Source organism: Lissotriton helveticus, chromosome 1_1 (assembly GCF_964261635.1).
Source record: "Lissotriton helveticus chromosome 1_1, aLisHel1.1, whole genome shotgun sequence".
Taxonomy (NCBI): domain Eukaryota; kingdom Metazoa; phylum Chordata; class Amphibia; order Caudata; family Salamandridae; genus Lissotriton; species Lissotriton helveticus.
In genome coordinates, this window is record NC_136057.1 from 85,769,101 (window position 1) to 85,788,945 (window position 19,845).

At 49.5% G+C, this 19,845-nt stretch overlaps 1 protein-coding gene across 5 annotated transcripts in view; it reads left to right on the forward strand.

Annotated features, from left to right (window-relative positions):
• Positions 1-19,845, forward strand: part of LOC144752729 (uncharacterized) — a 135,216-nt gene that overhangs the window by 52,370 nt on the left and 63,001 nt on the right. For all 5 annotated transcript variants that reach the window (XR_013594154.1, XR_013594162.1, XM_078640615.1 and 2 more), the window contains exon 5: positions 4,477-4,531. The gene's annotated coding sequence lies outside the window, so the exon portion shown is untranslated. The remainder of the gene's footprint in view (positions 1-4,476; positions 4,532-19,845) is intronic.

Consider the following 19,845-nt stretch of genomic DNA (forward strand, 5'->3'; position numbering starts at 1 on the left):
ATTTGTGGTATTATGAAAGTGTCTATTCTCAGCAAATGTTCATTTCTCTACATGGAGGAAAAACCAAGAAGTACCAGGAAGCTTATTGGGAGACTAGCATAATGTGGAATAAAAGAAAAGAAACATTGTATCTTTTCGAGTGAAACAGACAGAAAGAAAAGCATCCAAGCACAACTGATCACGCTACTGGTTAAAGCAACACTATGAACAATACTTGGACTCATGGGTATTTTCAGCTAAATTTAGGGATTAGTGATAAAAACCCGTTAAGCCATAAACCCAAAACAAATGTACTCCCATGGAATGCTCATCCAAAAGTCAAAGGTAGTTCCTAATAGTGAACAGTGTAGTATACATGTCATCCAATCTGATGGTAAAGAGGTTTTACTCCAGGGGAGTGACAAGCACAGGCTGACGCACAACATGCAAAATAGGCAAGCTACTGACAACATTTATCAAACAATATCCTAGGATAAAAGCTAGATATGAGCATAGTTTTTGTTCTCTACACTAAATAATTCAATCAACCACTCACTCACTCGTGTCTCTCTTTAATGAAGAGTGCTGTTACCATCAAATTTCCTGATACTCATTGTACGAAACATAGATGGAAGAAAGGCTGAGTCAGTCATACCGAGCTGACTGGTGTTCTGCCAGTTTATATTTCTATAAACCCTACCTTGGGAAGGCAAGAATAACACTATTACGTTATAAACTCTAAAGTAGAAAATCACTTGTGGGAGGGAGGCAGCAACTTCAGTCAGTCACACGTAATAAAAGAGGCACATATTTCCCCTATTGGAATTTATATCATAAGACAAACATATATGTTCAAAATCTGACTCAATGCCGATGAATATAAAAGATATTTGAAAACTGTAGGCTGTATGAAGTGCTTTTTTATTGTCATCATTGCCAGACGTTCATGGGCATGTGGCATTATTAAGAAATCGTTTTGATGTAATAGTGGAGGAAGAAGGTGTTAGACAGATGCTGATAACATAACATATAACAAATCGAGATTGATCAGCGTGTGGGGGCCATCGGTATATGTATTACACTGAAAGCTGGACTACCTGATCAGGATTTTTGTTTTTTGTCCTCATCTTGCCAACTCTCTTGCTAGGGTTGATCTTACCCCACAAATGTCCGGGAGGGGACGGAGTACATCTCTGCAGAAGAATACTGCTGGTTCCACTTCCAACTCCTTTACGAAAAGGGGACCACAACATAGGAGAGGCCAGGACCCACATCATGTTTGTTTTAATCATTGGACCCACTAATGTTATCTCTCCAATTTACCAACATTGTCCAGATCTTATCCTGACTCCTTGGGTCACAGGCCATATCAGACTGGCTCGTATAGATGAGAATTTTGAGGCACTCAGAAAAAGATGGGGGATTTTCAGACTTCCAAAGCCTACATATCTCCCGCCTCGCCACCAAAACCACATAGAAAATAAAATTGGGAACAGCAGAATGTATTCGTACATCTTCCTCTTGGTTGAGTCCAAAGAAAACAAGAAGAGGGTTTACCTTAATCTGTTTACCTATTACTTCCCCAAGAAAATCACACACCGAGGTCCAGTAAGAAGCGATCTTCGGACACAACATAAACATGCAGTTCATCTGCTGATGGAAGCATACACCTTGGGAAGTTGTAGATATTACCTGTGACCTTTGATAGCTTCGCTGGGGACCAATAAACTCTATGGGTGGAAAACAGATGATTACGTTTAAGCGAGGCAGGTTTTACCAGAGTCCAGCGACATTTGCTTCAAATGTCCATCCCCAAGATCCTTTGCACATAAATTTGAGATTTCAATCTCGATCTTTTCATCCGCCTCAATCAAGGTCCAATACCAGAATGAGACTTCCTTTTCCCATCGGTCGACTCTCGTGACCTGATCGAACTTACAGTGGTAGAGTGAGGGCGGTAGAGTGAGGGCGGTATAGTGTTAGAGTGAGGGTGGTAGAGGGGTAGAGTGAGGGCGGTAGAGTGAGGGCAGTAGAGTGGTAGAGTGAGGGCAGTAGAGTGGTAAAGTGAGGACAGTAGAGTGGTAAAGTGAGGGCGGTAGAGTGAGGGCGGTAGAGTGGTAGAGAGGGCGGTAGAGTGAGGGCGGTAGAGTGGTAGAGTGAGGGTGGTAGAGTGAGGGTAGTAGAGTGGTAGAGTGAGGGCTGTAGAGTGAGGGCGGTAGAGTGAGGGCAGTAGAGTGGTAGGGGGAGGGCGGTAGAGTGAGGGCAGTAGAGTGAGTGTGGTAGAGTGGTAGAGTGAGGGCGGTAGAGTGGTAGAGTGAGGGCGGTAGAGTGAGGGTGTGAGGGCGGTAGAGTGAGGGCAGTAGAGTGAGGGCGGTAGAGTGGTAGAGTGAGGACGGTAGAGTGGTAGAGTGAGGGCAGTAGCGTGAGGGCGGTAGAGTTGTAGAGTGAGGGCGGTAGAGTGAGGGCAAGATGGTGGTAGAGTGAGGGCGGTAGAGTGAGGGCGGTAGCGTGGTAGAGTGGTGAGGGTGTGTGTGTGAGGGTGTGTGAGGGTGAGGGAGTGTGTGAGGGTGAGGGGGTGTGTGAGGGTGATGGGGTGTGTGAGGGTGAGGGTGTGTGTGAGGGTGAGTGGGTGTGGTGGTGTGAGGGGGTGGGGGTGTGAGGGTGAGGGGGTGTGAGGGTGTGGGTCAACGGGCACTATCAGCGGAGCAGAAGGCAAGAAAAACGAGTGCAATCAGGGGAGCAGAAGGCAAGAGAACAGGCACAATCAGGGGAGCAGAAAGCAAGAAAACGAGTGCAATCAGGGGAGCAGAAGGCAAGAGAACGGGCACAATCAGGAAAGCAGAAGGCAAGAAAAAGGAGTGCAATCAGGGGAGCAGAAGGCAAGAGAACGGGCACAATCAGGGGAGCAGAAGGCAAGAAAAACTAGTGCAATCAGGGGAGCAGAAGGCAAGAGAACGGGCACAATCAGGGGAGCAGAAGGCAAGGATAGCTAGTGCAATCAGGGAAGCAGAAGGCAAGAGAACGAGTACAATCAGGGGAGCAGAAGGCAAGAGAACGGACACAATCAGGGGAGCAGAAGGCAAGAAAACGAGTGCAATCAGGGGAGCAGAAGGCAAGAGAACGGGCACAATCAGGGAAGCAGAAGGCAAGAAAAAGGAGTGCAATTAGGGGAGCAGAAGGCAAGAGAACAGGCACAATCAGGGGAGCAGAAAGCAAGAAAACGAGTGCAATCAGGGGAGCAGAAGGCAAGAGAACGGGCACAATCAGGGGAGCAGAAGGCAAGAGAACGGACACAATCAGGGGAGCAGAAGGCAAGAAAAACGAGTGCAATCAGGGGAGCAGAAGGCAAGAAGAAGGAGTGCAATCAGGGGAGCAGAGGCAAGAAGAACGAGTGCAATCAGGGGAGCAGAAGGCAAGAGAACGGGCACAATCAGGGGAGCAGAAGGCAAGAAAAACTAGTGCAATCAGGGGAGCTGAAGGCTAGAGAACGAGTACAATCTGGGGAGCAAAAGGCATGAGAACGGGCACAATCAGGGGAGCAGAAGGCAAGAAAAAGGAGTGCAATCAGGGGAGCAGAAGGCAAGAAGAACGAGTGCAATCAGGGGAGCAGAGGCACAAAGAACAAAAGCAATCAGGGGAGCAGAAGGCAAGAGAACGGGCACAATCGGGAGCAGAAGGCAAGAAAAACGAGTGCATTCAGAGGAGCAGGAGGCAAGAGAACGAGTACAATTAGGGGAGCAGAAGGCAAGAGAACGGGCACAATCAGTAGAGCAGAAGGCAAGAAGAATGAGTGCAATCAAGGGAGCAGAAGGCAAGAGAACGGGCACAATCAGGGGGGCTGAGGCAAGAAAAACGAGTACAATCAGGGGAGCAGAAGGCAAGAAAAAGAAACTGTCTCTCACCACTGCGGTTTGTGTTGTAAACACAACTAGAACATAGATTGCACGACCAGAGTTTTCCTAATTCAGACTGCATGAATGAAACCAGCGGCACCGTTCGCTTTTGTAAAACAAGCTCTTGGCATTGCTGTGGGGGGGCGGGGCGGGAGCGCATTGCTTTGAAGTCTGATGGCGGGTGAGCAGCTTGGGAGGCAGCATTCCATTGCGGTGCGAGGCTGATGGGTTTGACGTGCACGCGCGTCTCACACGACTGGTTCACTTGAACTGGACGTAATCTGCGCTTGGTCAAGAGTTTGTTTCGCCTACTATATACTCTAGCTATTATTCCCTGCGGGATATAATAGCGAGACCTAACAATGTACATATGCAAGCATATAAAAACTGTATATAGCGTTTTCCTACTATGCTTTCCCGTATGTGTGTGTCTGTTGGTCTCTGTGTTTCTGTCTCCCATTCCCTGTAGGGAAAGTATGTAGCTCCCCGTTGTAGAAGAGTCGGTCAAGAAGGAGCACACTGCATTGAATAATTTCTTGGTATGCACTTTATATTAGTATTACAGGAAATCACAATGATTGATTGTCTCTGTTATATTCTTCAGTCCCTTAGGTGTGCCTTGGCCGCCGCCGTCCCTCGGACAGAAGGAAAAGACTCAGGTAAGTGTTTTTGCTTCATGGTTTAGTCAAGGGAGGATGTGAGGGATAAATAATAACTATGCATAAATGTGAAGGGAGGGTGTAGAGCACAGCTTTCCAAATTTTTCTTGGTGACACACCCTTTTGTGAAAATATTTTCAGGGACAGGGTAACACGAGAAAGAGCAGCGAGCGAGTCCGAACCACCTATGGTGGGTTCGGGCACCACACATACACACCCCACCCCACACACACACCCCACACACACCACCCCACAGACTCACCACCCCACACACACCCCCCACACACACAACCCCACACACCCAACACCAACCCCACCCCTCCCCCCACCCCCACACACACACAGCCCCCACACACACCCCACCCCACCCCCCACACACACACCCCACACACACACACACCCCACACAGAGAGACTTGAGGGGCACTGTTAAAGGGTACTAGTGAGGGAATCAGTGGCAGAGGTGGCCGTACCCTCCATCTGTCTCCCTCCCTCCCTCTCTGTCTCAATCCCTCTCTGTCTCACTCCTTCTCTGTCTCCCTCCCTCTCTGTCTTCCTCCCTCTGTCTCACTCCCTCTCCCTCAGACTTTCTCCCTCCCTCTGTCTTCCACCCTCCCTCCCTGTCTCACTCCCTCCCTGTCTCACTCCCTCTCTGTCTCATTCCCTCTCTGTCTCACTCCCTCTCTGTCTCACTCCCTCTCTCTCACTCCCTCTCTGTCTCCCTCCCTCTCTGTCTCACTCCCTCTCTGTCTCACTCCTTCTCGCGCCGACCGTCTCCCTCCCTCTGTCTCACTCCCTCTCTGTCTCCTTCCCTCTCTATCTCCCTCCCTCTCTGTCTCCCTCCCTCCCTCTCTGTCTCCCTCCCTCTCTGTCTCCCTTCCTCTCTGTCTCCCTACCTCTCTGTCTCCCTCCCTCTCTCTCTATCTCTCCCTCCTTCCCTCTCCCTCTGTCTCTGCCTCTGTCTCACTCTGTCTCTCCCTCCGTCTCCCTCTGTCTCTCCCTCCGTCTCCCTCTGTCTCACTCTCTCTGTTTCACTCTCTGTCTCCCTCCCTGTCTATCTCACTCCCTCCCTCTCTGTCTCACTCTCTCTCTCTCTGTCTCACTCTATCCCTCTCCCCCGACCAACATATTCTGTGGGTTCCATAAGAGTCTGTGACAAAGAGGAAAAAATGTTGCTTTCATTCTTAAATCTTTTTTATATTTTCCTGTATTGGTGGTGCCCAGGTGCGCAGCGCCCCTACCCACTCCCTCCCCCGCACTCCTCCATGCCCAAGGCTCACACGGGCATTCTCCATTGAACCGAATTGTTTATGTTTTTGTTTTCGTAAGGTTACAAGCCGCAGCGTGCAGTATCATGTAAATGTTGAAGCTTCTATAGGGCTTCTTGGCAGCTTTTCTTCCCAATGCACCGCGATCCCGGGGCTGCCCCAAACCCCAGGTCAACCCCCTGGACCCAATAACCCACCGTATTCACTCATTGAAGGGCCCTTTGCCAAATGGATTATCCACAAATGAAGACCATTTAACGTGCTAATAAGGCTTTGTTGTTATTCATATAAGAGCTCCTGCAGCACCTCTCTGCCTGTTGCTGGAAGGCCCGCGGGGGTGATCTAAACAGCATACTAAAACCGGGACATTTGGATGTTTTACCCGGACACTGTTGTAAAACCCGGACATTTCTCTACTTTGGAGAAAAGTGTCGGGACACTGGGACACTCCGCCAAAAACGGTGGTCACCCTACTTCAACACCCCCCCCCCCGCCCCGTCGTGTGTGGCAGCCCGGGACCGCTCACAGCCGCACCCGAGCACTTCACAGGTCTTTAAGACCTTGTGCATGTTAATAGGACTTTGTTGTTGCTTCGCCCCTTCTAAGAGCCCCTGCAGCTCAACTCTGCCGATGCGACACACCTGCATATGGGTCGCGCCACATAGTTTGGAAAGCTGTGGTGTAGAGGTTGGAGCAACTAAAAGAAAAAGAGTAGCCGATGATTTCTGCTCTTGTCTCTGTTTCCGTCTCACTTATTTCCTTTTCCCTTGGTCCCTTTCATCCCTCAGCCTCCCCTCCCGTCCCTCTCTTACTCAGCCCCTTTCCATAAGCCCTGTAGACGCCCACGCACCTGGAAGAGCCACGTCACTCCGGGGCCGTGGCGTGGTGACTCTGCGTCCTTCAGTGAGGTCTGGTCTTCTGCTTCGGCTTTCCCTCCACCGCCAGGTTCGGGTGTTCTGCCCGCCGACAAGCTGTTACATATACAGGGGGTCCCAGTACAGATAACAAACAAACAATTGAATACTAAATGAAAATACAACTAAACTGAAGTTTTATCACACTTGTTTTTACTCACAGTGTGATAACATAGCAAAGGATTACACAAATTACAAAACCAATAAAGGCATTTCATAATCATCATAGAAAAATGTGTGCCCCAAGGGAAGAGGGGAGAAGGGGAGGCAGTGCAGGGTGAAGGTAAAATATAGCAGATCTTAACTCCTATCTAAAGAGTAAACATTTCTTCATAGTTTATAAAACAGTCCGTAATAGCCCTGGCTTCAAATGTGAGCCAGTTATGAAGAACGACATCAACTGTTCATGACCATTTAGTTAGACAACATGCTCAAAAAGCTCCTGCATGTATCAGGTTAACTGTTAGCGTAAGCCGTTGTTGAGGTGAAAACAAAAGTCGACGTTTCGACCCCAATATGAAGGTAGGCGGCAGTTACAGCCTTAAAGCGCAGACAAGCTGTGACCTCCCCTGGGCTCCGGTTCGCTCTCTCGTAAAGCTGTTAGTCCTTCTCTGTCTTTCCGGTCTTCCCGTGGAGTGGTGTGGCTCACTGGTTAGAGGCGGCAGACCCGGAAGCAGAGAACGGCCCGGGACCAGGGTTCAATTCCCGACGCGCCAGGGTCGTGGACCAGGGTCAGCGAACTCGATAATTCTCGCCTCTGTGCCTACTCTAACCAGGGATCACACTCGGCAACTCTGGGCATTAGCTTGCCTCATCTCTACAACGGCCCCCCACATTCGCCGGGGATGCCTGGTTTCACCTTGGAGTTACCCAGTAGGAACCATCTCACAGGGATAGCCAGAACGGGTTCCCCAGCGGTCTACAGCGTCACGACGCCTCAGGGCAGCAGTGCGCTTAACAAGACACATACATTCATTCACATTCCCCCGCTGGTTTCTCCGCCTCGCGTTCCCATGCCGTGTGTAGCTGGACCAACTACTGCCCAACCTGACGCGCTCTCCGCCCCCGCCTTCTTCAAGTGTGTATCCTCTGATGTCCGTCCTCAGCTAAGGCTTAAAAGGGCCGCCTGCCGATTTCCCTCTCTCCACTTCTTGATGACAGCAAAGCGGACAACTGGTAAAAGGGGACTGTGAATATAGGAGGGGAGAAATATATGAAGGGATGGCATGGCACTCCTTATCCTCTATCCAATCGTCTACCACAGGGGCTACCTGACACACCCCACCCCCAGACGTTTCCCGTTCGGGGAAATGAGGGATGCGTGAAAAAAAATCAGCAACTTGGTATGCAGAGTATAAAAGATAACAATGCTAAAACTAGGGGGGGCGTGGCTAGCGGCATGAAGGAGTGAGACGTGCATCGGCTCGGCTCCCGGCCCGCTGCTTAAATCCGGCAATCATTTCTGTCCCAAATCACGTACAAAACCGGCAAAAAATTACCCGGAAGCCTTGCGGTTGTACTGACCGCGACTGAGCCGGCTTTTCTGCCGATCGGAGCCCGAAACCTGCCTAAAGAAGAGCGGAGGCTGGAGCGCAAGATGGCGCCTGTGGGGAAACGGCCTGCCCAGCCCTGATCCGAGCTACGCGCGGCGTGTCGGCCCGAGAGCTCACCGGCGGTCGGTGTCGTGGGGCGGAGAGACCCGGAGAAGAGGGAGTCGGGCGCCCGCTTGGCGCTCCCACACCCAGTGAGTGCCTGCCTGCGTGGTGTGGAGGATCGGCCCGTCAGCCTCGGAGAGGGGAACCCGGATCTGGGCTCAGTAGAGACACCGAGAAAGCTGCGCGGGAGCGGCGTTTCCCTGGCCCCCTCTTCCCCCCTCCTCCGGTGATTGTCGTCGGTGGAGCGGCCCGGAGCGCGACGGAAGACCCGTCGAGGTGGGGGTGAGGAGGGCTTTGCTTCTACAACGGCCCCCGCCAGAGCGGAACTGCCTGGGACCCTGCGACGCCACGGACGGCGCCTGGATACCGGGGTGGGCTTGACTGACCGGGGCCCCCTGCGCTACGGCATAAGAGCTACCAGATAGGCTCATCTGCGTGAGGACCTGACTCCTGATTTCCCCTGTGTGCTGCAGGTGGTGCCTGATTTTCGAACATTGTGTGCGGATCGGGCACGTTCCGAGGGAATCTCTGGAACTGGCCCCCACACCTGCTGTGAATTACTCCCTTCTGACCATCTGTACTTGGCACGTGGGAAGCCATGGGGAAAAGGGACCCGCCTGCTCGAGCTGCCCGACAGGAATCCATTGAGACCTATACCTTGGCAAAAACGCAGAAAGAGATGCCCCAGAATCCCCCGGAAAAACACGCTGATATGGCCGCGCTCCTAGAGGCGATCCAGGCATCTAGAATTGATATCAAGGACTCTAGAGCAGCGCTGGAAACTAAAATAGGCGAAGTGGGATCCGAAGTGCTGCTGTTGCGCCAGGACTTTCGCAACCTCACTGAGAGGGTAACTACAGCGGAATCCAGAATCAGTGAAACGGAAGACTCTGTCACCACCCTCCGCAAAGAAATGGCGGAACTACAGGCGTCACACAGGCAATTGCTGTGGAGGGTGGACGCCGCCGAAAATAGAGCACGACGGAATAACCTCGGCTTCGTGGGCTTTAGGGAGGGCATTGAACGGACTGACACAGCAGCCTTCCTTCGAGATTGGCTGAGTACCACCTTCCCGCAGGCCCAGTTCTCTAACTGTTTTGTTATCGAAAGAGCGCACAGGGCACTGTTGGCGAGACCGCCGGAGGGGGCGAGGCCACGGCCGATCATCGCGCGCTTTCTGAATTACGCAGACAGAGACCTCATTCTCCGTGAAGCCAGGAAGGCGGGTGAGCTGAACTTTGAAAACTCGCACATCATGATTTTCCCGGACTATAGCCAGGATGTCCAGAAGATGAGAAGGTCGTATGATTCGGTCAAGGCGAAACTCCGAGACCTACATATCTCGTATATGCTGCTCTTCCCGGCTAAGCTAAAGGTGATGTTCAAAGGCAAGTCGCATTTCTTCAGCCGCCCAGAAGAGGCCTGGCAATGGCTGGAGGAGAGACCCCTACTTCGGGAGGCGGAGGAGGAGGGCCGCAGGATCAGAACGGAGCTCGCGGCAGGTAACTTTCGGAGGAACTCACCGAAACCACCGAGATCCCAGATTCCGCGAATGCGGCGAGGCTCACAATCGTCACCCTATATGAATCCCCGTTTGAATGGCAGCGGAATGGTGGACTGCGGTGTTCCCTCCATTACCATGGGAAATCATGAGACGAGCACCGGAGGCCAAACTTCTCTGCGCTCCACTGAGGAGGGAGTACTGGACAATGGGACACTATCGGAGGTGGATGAAGCAACAGACCGCTCAACACACCCGCTGGAGGTGCTGATCCGGGAGATGGAGCAGGGGGCGACCGGTGGAACAGAGGATCAGGACATTGATACACAGGACTCGCAGTCGTGATGAGGTTTGGGACCAACATCCGTGTCGGCAGCGTGCCGCTGCTGATACCATGCAAGTTGTACTTACTTTCCTTCTTTTCTTTCCATAGACTCAATTAGGTACTTGAGGGGTGCTGCTGTGGGACTTGTGGTCTGATTTGCTCCAGATACAACAGGACTTGGACCACAACACACTCACGGAATTGGCAGCCCTTGTGGTACTCACTGTTTGCGCCCTGGGGCTAGTTTGATATTGGATCTAGTGGGGGGGCGACAGACCTTTACCGCCTGAAAGTCCCAGTTGTACATGGTTTCATGGATGGGCTGGATGGGGGGAAAAGGTGGGGCGGGGGATGGAAGGGGGGAGACAGTTGATACAGTTTTTTGCGGGGGGGGGTCTTGGTTGGGGGTAGGAGGGTTGAGTTGGTTATCTGCAGTCAAGCGGCCTGGTATTATGTGCAGTACGTTCACACCGGAGTTCTCCCGACCTCAACGCCCGGATGGCAAATACACTATTGGCAACAGATATGGATACTGGAAAAATACAGGTCCTGACATGGAACGTAAATGGTCTGGGGGACAAAATAAAAAGGGGACTGGTGAGTAACTATCTAAAGAGAATAGGCCCAGACATCGTATTCCTACAGGAGACTCACCTTAAGGGCACGGCCTGTGCATTCATAGCGAGGGGTAGGTATAAAGTGCTGGGACATGCGGGGTACACGACTGGCTCCATGGGGGTAGCGATCATTGTTAAGAATACCTCCCCATTTCGTGTCACCCGTACATGGGGGGACCCACTGGGAACGTGTGTGGGGGTACAGGGGACCTGGCGTAGACGCACCTACACTCTTGTCTCAGTGTTTGCGCCTCCGAAGTTGCAGGCAGCGGCGTTGAAGAAACTGGCGACCATACTCCTAGACATCTCGTACTCTATCCAGTTAGTGGGTGTAGATTTTAATGATGTGATGGACAAGGGTTTGGGTAGATCAGGGAGGCCCATCACTCATGGCCTGCTGACCCCTCTCGCCCGCACAATGTCTGAAATAGGCTTGACTGATGTCTGGCGACTGCTACACCCAGAAGCTACTGCATACTCCTTTTACTCAGCTGCACACAAGGTGTTCTCTAGGCTGGATTATGTATTCATACACAGACAGGAACTAACCATGGATGACACAGCAGAATACTTGGCATGGGGTCTCTCTGATCACTCGCCACTCCTAGTCTCGGTGGGCCGCTCTGGATGCAGAGGAGAGGCCTCGTGGAGCCTTGCCACCTGGGACCTCACGAACAAAACAGTACTTAAAGGCGTTAGAGCTGACGTCCGGGTTTACTTGGCCGACAATGACGGTCCGGTAGATTCAGCCGTGACCCTATGGGAAGCACTGAAGCCAGTAATGAGGGACAGAATAAACGGAAGATTAGGGGAGGAGAAGAGAAAACAGCAGGAGGAGGTGGGGAAAGTTGAGCGAGATATAGTGGAGCTGGAGAGAGAACACCTTCGTACAAAAAACACCACAACGCTGCGCAAACTTCTAGACACCCAGAGGCGATATAGGGAACTGGTCTCAGAGGAGGCACGAACGCAAAACCTGGCCACACTTCATCGGCTGTATGACGTAGGGGATAAGTCGGGCAAACTTTTAGCGTGGCTTAGCCGTAAAGAGAGGGCGGCGAGATGGGTGGATTGTGTTAAGGCCATTGTTGACCGAGTCACAGAGGGTCATCCATTTGCATTCAGCTTTATTCAGTAAGGATTTAATGTTACCACCTCGAATTGGTATGGTGGGTTTCTCGACCACTTGCCATACAATGTCTGTGTCTGAGTGTCCCTGTTCTAGGTAGTGTCCCACTAGAGGTGCTGTCAGTGTTTTACAATTGATCCTGCTTTTATGCTGAATGATGCGATCCTTTATCATCTGTGTTGTTTGGCCGATGTACAAGAGCTCACACGGGCATCTGATTGCATAGATGACATTATGCGATCTGCAGTTTGTATGATTTTTCAGTGTGTGTGAGCGTCCTTTGTATTTGAATTCTTTGGTATTCGATGTTAGGCTGCATACGCTGCAATTTTGACATTTGTAGTGTCCCACAATAGGGTCAAGGCCCCATGCTGCTGTTATAGTATTCTTCTTTTCAGTGGATTTTGGCCAGGTGATGGCATGTACCAGGTGGCTAGCCAAATTGTCACCCCGCTGGTAGGAGAGTAAAGGGGCTTCCAGGAAATGTTCAAATGGGCGAAGAAGGGACCAGTTCTTTTTGACGGCATTGCCATCACCCAATCTCCCTTCCGCCCTCCCTCCACTTTCAACCCGCCGTCACATGCCATGCCACCAGAAATCTTAGCATTCGAACGGCTAGTATTGAGAGATACTATGGACCTAAAAAACTGTTCCACCTTCATCCCATACAACCTACCGATGGCGGAGAGGGAGGCCTTAAAAACACTAGCAAAAAAGAATGATATCATCATTAAGCCGGCGGACAAAGGGGGTGGAATAGTGATTATGGATACCACTAAATATGACCTGGAAATTCAAAGACAGCTGTCGAACGGGCTCCACTACCGGCCCCTCCCCAAGGATCCTTTGGAAGATATTCGCATTAAAATATATAATATCACCAACGAAGCCAGAGACCGGGATATCATTACCAAGAAAGAATTTGAGTTCCTCAACAACCCAAGTCCTCGTACACCGGTATTATACGTCTTGCCCAAGATCCATAAAAACAGCCAACAACCACCAGGCAGACCCATTGTTTCTGGGTGCGGGTCCATACTAGAACCCCTGGGCAAATATGTGGACTCAATAATCAAAGAATTTGTCCCAGAAACAGACACTTACATTCGGGATACCATGGACCTCATCAATACAATAGAGGATTTACCATTTGACACCAGTACTCAAGTTATGGCAGGATTGGATATCGAGTCTTTGTATACCAATATTCCACATGACGAGGGGCTACAAGTAATCCAGTCTCTTCTAATGTCAAGACCTCAACCTACACGCATCCCTACAGACTTCATAATGAATCTACTCCGAATAGCACTCCAAAACAACTACTTCCTATACCGGGATAAATTCTATCTTCAAATCAAGGGAGTCTCAATGGGAGCTTGCTTTGCCCCAAATTTCGCCATCCTGTTTGTGCACAACCTTGAGAAATCCTTGATTTTGACACCAACTAATCCTTTTTTCCAACAGATCTATCTATGGCGAAGATATATAGATGATGTGCTGCTACTATGGAATGGTACGTCTATAACCCTCGGTCCCTTTATCACCTGGCTCAACCAATGCCAAGAACATCTGAAGTTTACTAGTGAATGTAGAAATAACGATCTCCCGTTCCTGGACGTTACTATTCGTGCTGAAGAGGGACTTCTCGGCACCACCTTGTACAGAAAACCCACCGAGAAGAACACCTTGCTTCTCTACTCCAGCTACCATCCTCGTAGCCTACGCAATGGATTGCCATACGGCCAGTTCTTGCGGATACGCCGTAATTGTAAATGGCGCAAAGACTTCTTCAAAGAAGCAGACGTTCTATGTCAAAAGCTGATACATCGAGGCTACCCCAGACGTTTGGTGACCAGATCCAAAAAAAGAGCTTGGTACTGCCATCGAGACCACCTCCTCACCACTCAGCCCAAGAAATCCATGACCAGGATTCCATTCGTCTCTAAATTCAGTCCCCATAGTATCAAGGTCAGTACCATCATCAAAAAGAATTGGTCCCTTCTTCGCCCATTTGAACATTTCCAGGAAGCCCCTTTACTGTCCTACCAGCGGGGTGACAATTTGGCTAGCCACCTGGTACATGCCATCACCTGGCCAAAATCCACTGAAAAGAAGAATACTATAACAGCAGCATGGGGCCTTGACCCTATTGTGGGACACTACAAATGTCAAAATTGCAGCGTATGCAGCCTAACATCGAATACCAAAGAATTCAAATACAAAGGACGCTCACACAAACTGAAAAATCATACAAACTGCAGATCGCATAATGTCATCTATGCAATCAGATGCCCGTGTGAGCTCTTGTACATCGGCCAAACAACACAGATGATAAAGGATCGCATCATTCAGCATAAAAGCAGGATCAATTGTAAAACACTGACAGCACCTCTAGTGGGACACTACCTAGAACAGGGACACTCAGACACAGACATTGTATGGCAAGTGGTCGAGAAACCCACCATACCAATTCGAGGTGGTAACATTAAATCCTTACTGAATAAAGCTGAATGCAAATGGATGACCCTCTGTGACTCTGTCAACAATGGCCTTAACACAATCGATGAGTGGAATAGCACTGTCTCTACCTAATTATGTTACTATCCCTGCTAACCACCTCCCTGATACTGGTAACCATATTGTCTCCTTTACATGGTTAGCACAGGGCATTATTTGCTACCTCTTACTGCTAATTAATCTGCACAACGTAACATTCTCACCATGTAGATCAATATCACCACAAATACATGTAAACTGTAAATAATGATGAAACTCTTCAAATGATGTACATAAACACTGTGTATATCCCTGCTAACCACCTCCCTGATGCTGCTAACCGTACTGTCTCCTTCATATAGTCAGCACAGGGCATGACTTATTTTTCCACTCCCCCCATTCTGCATAATGCATCAGTCTCATCATGTATATCGGTACCTCCACAAAAGTATGTAATCTGTAATTAATGATGAGACGCTCCGAATTATGTCTTCAAACAATGCCTATGTAATTAGCTACCACTCCACTAGTACGAACATTATACCTTCATGTCTAAATTCATTGTCATGTTATTACGCATTCGTCTATGTATTTAGGTATTTTTACCACGTATAACTTATCGTTTCTCAATACACTGTCATTGATTTAATCAATTCCGCTGCTTTTCCTGTAACAAACTTGGCCCAACTCCGTACTCGCCTCCAGTTTCTCTTCCCTTTCCATGGTATGACATGTTAGGTCCGCCCCAGTCCAAACCACGCCCCTTATCCTAGCCGTCATCCACCTTGATCCTCCCCAGGCCCCGCCTAGACGCGGAAGTAACCACCTTCACACTAGCGATCCCGTTCACCAGACCACAGGATTCGTTCCTGCGCGGCGCGAGATCACCAAGGTTAGTACCCCCGGGCTCTCCATTTCGATGTTGCCCCCTTGCCTTCCCTCTGATCGAACGAGCACATTATTGATTGCCCGATCCCCCCCTTCTCTTTCATAGAACTCGCGCCGAACTACGGCGAACTGAACTCGGCCGCCTGGTGCACCCTGCTGGTCAGTAACACTAGATGCCTTATTTACTCAATTAGTTTGAACATCTATGCATGTACAGCCTATGATACCCTCTATTTCCATTACAGTGCCCCCACGCAGGTTTGGAAACATTTCTGATGACCTCCCTCGGTCGCTTATTACAACGGTAATCCCCAGGTAACGACTGTTCCTTTCCTCACCCTCTTACTTCCAGCAACACCCCCTCCCCTTCCCCTTCCTTCCCCCCCCGCCCACCCACCCCCCTGTTCACTGGCCTGATACACTCTTGTTCCCTTGCAGCACGCCCCAAGTTGGACAACCCTGTCCTGATGACGATCCTGATTTACATGGATCGAAACGCCGTCGACTCCACAGCTTATTAATAGGCGTACTCTTCTAATTGTGGTTCATACAATGGAAATGAATCGTTTTAATCTGCGATACCACTCAGTCACATGATTTGAACCACTCACTGTATATTATATGCACCAGAGTTACAGTGCGCCGTTTCATGCTGTTCACTATTGCACTTGCGTCGCCACTACCACCACAGTCACCTTTTCTAGAGCACCAAGTCCTTTTGGTTGTCATTTAATTCAATTTATGCAGTGCTGCCTTTAACTGTATATTACCGACCATGAATGAATTATAAAAGAAGATGATTGAATATCTTGCTCTAAAACAAAATGAGTGTTCTCCTTTTCTTCCCTGCTAGCAATGCGATGTGCATGCTTGATTAATTGACTATATCAGTTTTACCTATTGGGACAATGTTTTTTTTATATACCTTCCTTACCCAGTCCTAATCGGGTATATGGGTCACACTCCTGTAAGCCTTTACTAGCTTCTTACCTGTAAGCACCCTTTGTCCGATTGCCCCAGTCTCCTTTAATTTGTATTCTGTGACTGACCTTGAACTTTCACCATGTACCCGCCCACCCCTTTGTCGCTTGTGGTGCACTGTTGGTGCTGAACTGAACCTTGCCCTGTACTGACCTTAACTTCCGAAGACTGGTCTTGTAAGTCAATGTTGCGTATACGTATGTTTAATGTTTTTTTCCTCCCATTGCTTAACATTGCAAAGTCTGAAAATTGCGCTGTGTTCACTTTTTATATTGAAAATGTATTTCTATTGCGAAAAGTATTTACCTAAGACAAAGTTCTGTGGTTCTGCAAAATAAATCCAACCAAGTGTCATTTTTAGGTTTCGCCTGGCGATGCGCTGTGCAGCAGCGTTCGCGCAGGCGAAATCTTTTGAGAACAGTCTGGGGCTTTGTCCCGCCTCTCTGTTCCATTGGCTAGCTCCATAAATGGAGGCTAGCCATTGGAACAGAGATGCGTCACTCATTCCCCGAGCAGATTCGTGGACGCTCCGGCGATTTTTACTCATCCCGCCCATTTTCGTGCGTCATGCGGCGGTGGGTGGTTGTTGTTTTTTTCTTCGTATCGGCATGTTTGTTTCATTTCCAACATGTGCTTTGAAGGGGTGGGCTACGTGATTTCACTCTCCTTGAGTTACTAGCAGATAAGCGCCATATTTTACAACTTTTTTTATCCCGTTCCCGCCCCCCTCCTGCTGTCCGTGAGCCCGTTCCCGCCCCCCTTCCCACTGTCCGTGTGCCCGTCCCCGCCCCCTCCCGCTGTCTGTGTGCCCGTCCCCCCTCCTGCTGTCCGTGAGCCCGTCCCCCCTCCCGCTGTCCGTGAGCCTGTCCCCCCTCCCGCTGTCAGTGTGCCCGTCCCCCCTCCCGCTGTCCGTGAGCCCGTCCCCCCTCCCGCTGTCCGTGAGCCTGTCCCCCCTCCCGCTGTCCGTGAGCCCGTCCCCCCTCCCGCTGTCCGCGAGCCCGTCCCCCCTTCCAGTTTCGAAATATATATGTTTGTGTCTGTATCCTTTTTTTTAGTACTGTGTATTATGGGTTGCCTTCCTCTAAAGCTCTTTCACGGAATTCCTCCCTCCCCCTTCCCACCGTTCCTTTTTCTTCCCTTACACCCTGGCTCGTTTCTTCTCGTTTTGCTGTTTCCTGTTATTCTGCGTGAGGCATTTTTCGCAGTTTACTTTCTCACTGTGGACTATCTTCACAAATGTGCACTGGGTATGCTAAAGTAATCTCTTGTCTTTTCCCTCTACGGCTAAGGGTGTGTAAAATGAAATGTAAACCTTGCATCACATAACACCATCAGTTTGAGATTATCGTAAAAATAAAAAGGCGGACGTAAAGGGAAGTCAGCCATTCAAAAGGATAACCCTGACAGTGAACCAAATGTCAATATGTAATCCACAAGGAGTCCAGTTTTCTGGATTTACTGATTTATACTCAAGCACAGGCAGACGACGGACTCTTGACCTGGCTGTAATTACCTCTAAAAAGGGTAAAATACAGGGAGTAAATCTTTTGAGTGGCTCTCCATGCTGCCTGCTATTGACGCGCAAATACTCGTGCAGATGGGCACCATGGCAGGTGTAGGGAGGCATGAGATATCGCTAATAGATCACATGAGTGCATGTGTGTTTGTACTATAAAGACAGGGGCATATTTATCAAATTATCATGCAGCGCATGAAGCCACCTTTCTGCGCCGCTGTCCGTGAGCCCGTCCCCCCTCCTGCTGACCGGGAGCCCGTCCCCCCTTCCGCTGTCCGTGTGCCCGTGCTTTCGCTCCCTTAATGGTCCCCTTCTCTGCTAAAGGGATGTTTTCGCCAGAAATCAAACTTTTGTGGCTACCAGGATATTCTGGTTCTCAAACTAGATAGTCTGCAAGCTTAGAGAGACAAATGGTGCAGCCATTTTACTATTTGTATTACAACCCCGCAAAAACTTCCAAACACGTGACCTGGATCAAGCAATACCTCCGGCCGGAAGTTAAGGCATCACTCCGTACGCCCACTCGTGAGGATGCAAAGCGCGAGCCCCTTCCTAACCCTCAACATGCATCTGAGAACTGCGTCTCAGGCAGGTAGGTCGGTCAGCCTTGCCTCAGACCCGACTGACGCACAGCAGGAAGGCACTGGTCCTTGGGCGCTTTTATATCATGTTTGGCCACTGCATTGGTGGCCTCAGCTTGACAAGAATATCATGTTTGGCCACTGCATTTGTGGCCTCAGATTGACAAGAAAATAGAGAGTTTTTCTACGCATAGTTTTTCTCTTACCATCTATGTCACACAACAAGTTAGCCCGACTAATGCACACAGCAAACTTCATCCAGGCAATCACTTCCTTGCTACTCGTAGTGTCGGTACAAAATGTCCTGTAGCAGTGTTGTGAAGGGCACGTACACTCACTTTCAGATGTAAATTGTGCAGGCAGTCAACACCTGCAGATTAAAGCACTGCGTTGAGCCTAAAAAGAGATGCAATTCTCATACCCTGGTACTCTACCGGTTTAGGGTGATGCCCTTTACGTTCTGGGTGGGTGTGTGTGGCTCTGGGTGGGTGTGTGTGGCTCTGGGGGTGTGTGTGGCTCTGGGTGTGTGTGTGTGGCTCTGGGTGTGTGTGTGTGTGGTAGTAATTGCAGTCTGCTGAGCTCATCCGTAGGGTACAATAGGTCTCACATTTGCGAGAGATTAAGCTATTGGCAATGTAAATGACAATCCATTTATTTATCTGTTTTCAAAACCAACACATAAATACAAATTTTGTCATTTACAATGCCAATAGCTCTAACTTTTCCAAAGACTAAACCGTTGCATTGTAAATGCTTGTTATGAATTGGTCTCAGATTAAATCATTGCGTGTGTGTCTCTTTTATTGCCACTGTGTGTACAACAAATGCTTACGACTACCCTCGGATAAGCCTAACTGCTCTTTCACACTACTACAAAAGAGAGCAATGTTATTATCTACTTTAGCCTCTGTAAAGCCATTGGGGATCCACTGGACTCTCTGCACACTCTACCTCTTTTTGGTATAGTATATAGAGAGACAGCTTCCTACACTGGTGGCGCAGTGGTAGGGTACACGACTTTGCGTTTGCTGGACCACTCTGACAATAAGTGACAACAAGATTCAATCCAGAAATTGCCTTTCGTTAAATTGTAGTTTTGCAAATTGACTATTTTTCCAAATTTTGAAATATGTCAGGGCCCTGGTTCGGTCCCCTTGAGTACAGCTGTTTCAAAAGTCAAACTCTTGCTGTAGTTAGGAAACCAGTATTAGGGTTTTTTCCTTTCCAAAAAGGTTGCCAACTTTGTAAAGACAATGATTGCTAGAAGTAGTCACCCGGAAGACCTGATACAGGTGAAGGAAATCGACCTCACACCTTATGTCTAAAATAGCTCAGAGGCTTGGGTAAAACCTATAGCCTCAGGACTGGGTTAAACCCTACCAAAGCAAAGCTCCAGGATCTTTTGGCAGAATATGACAAAGAGCATCCAGAGGATGACTCT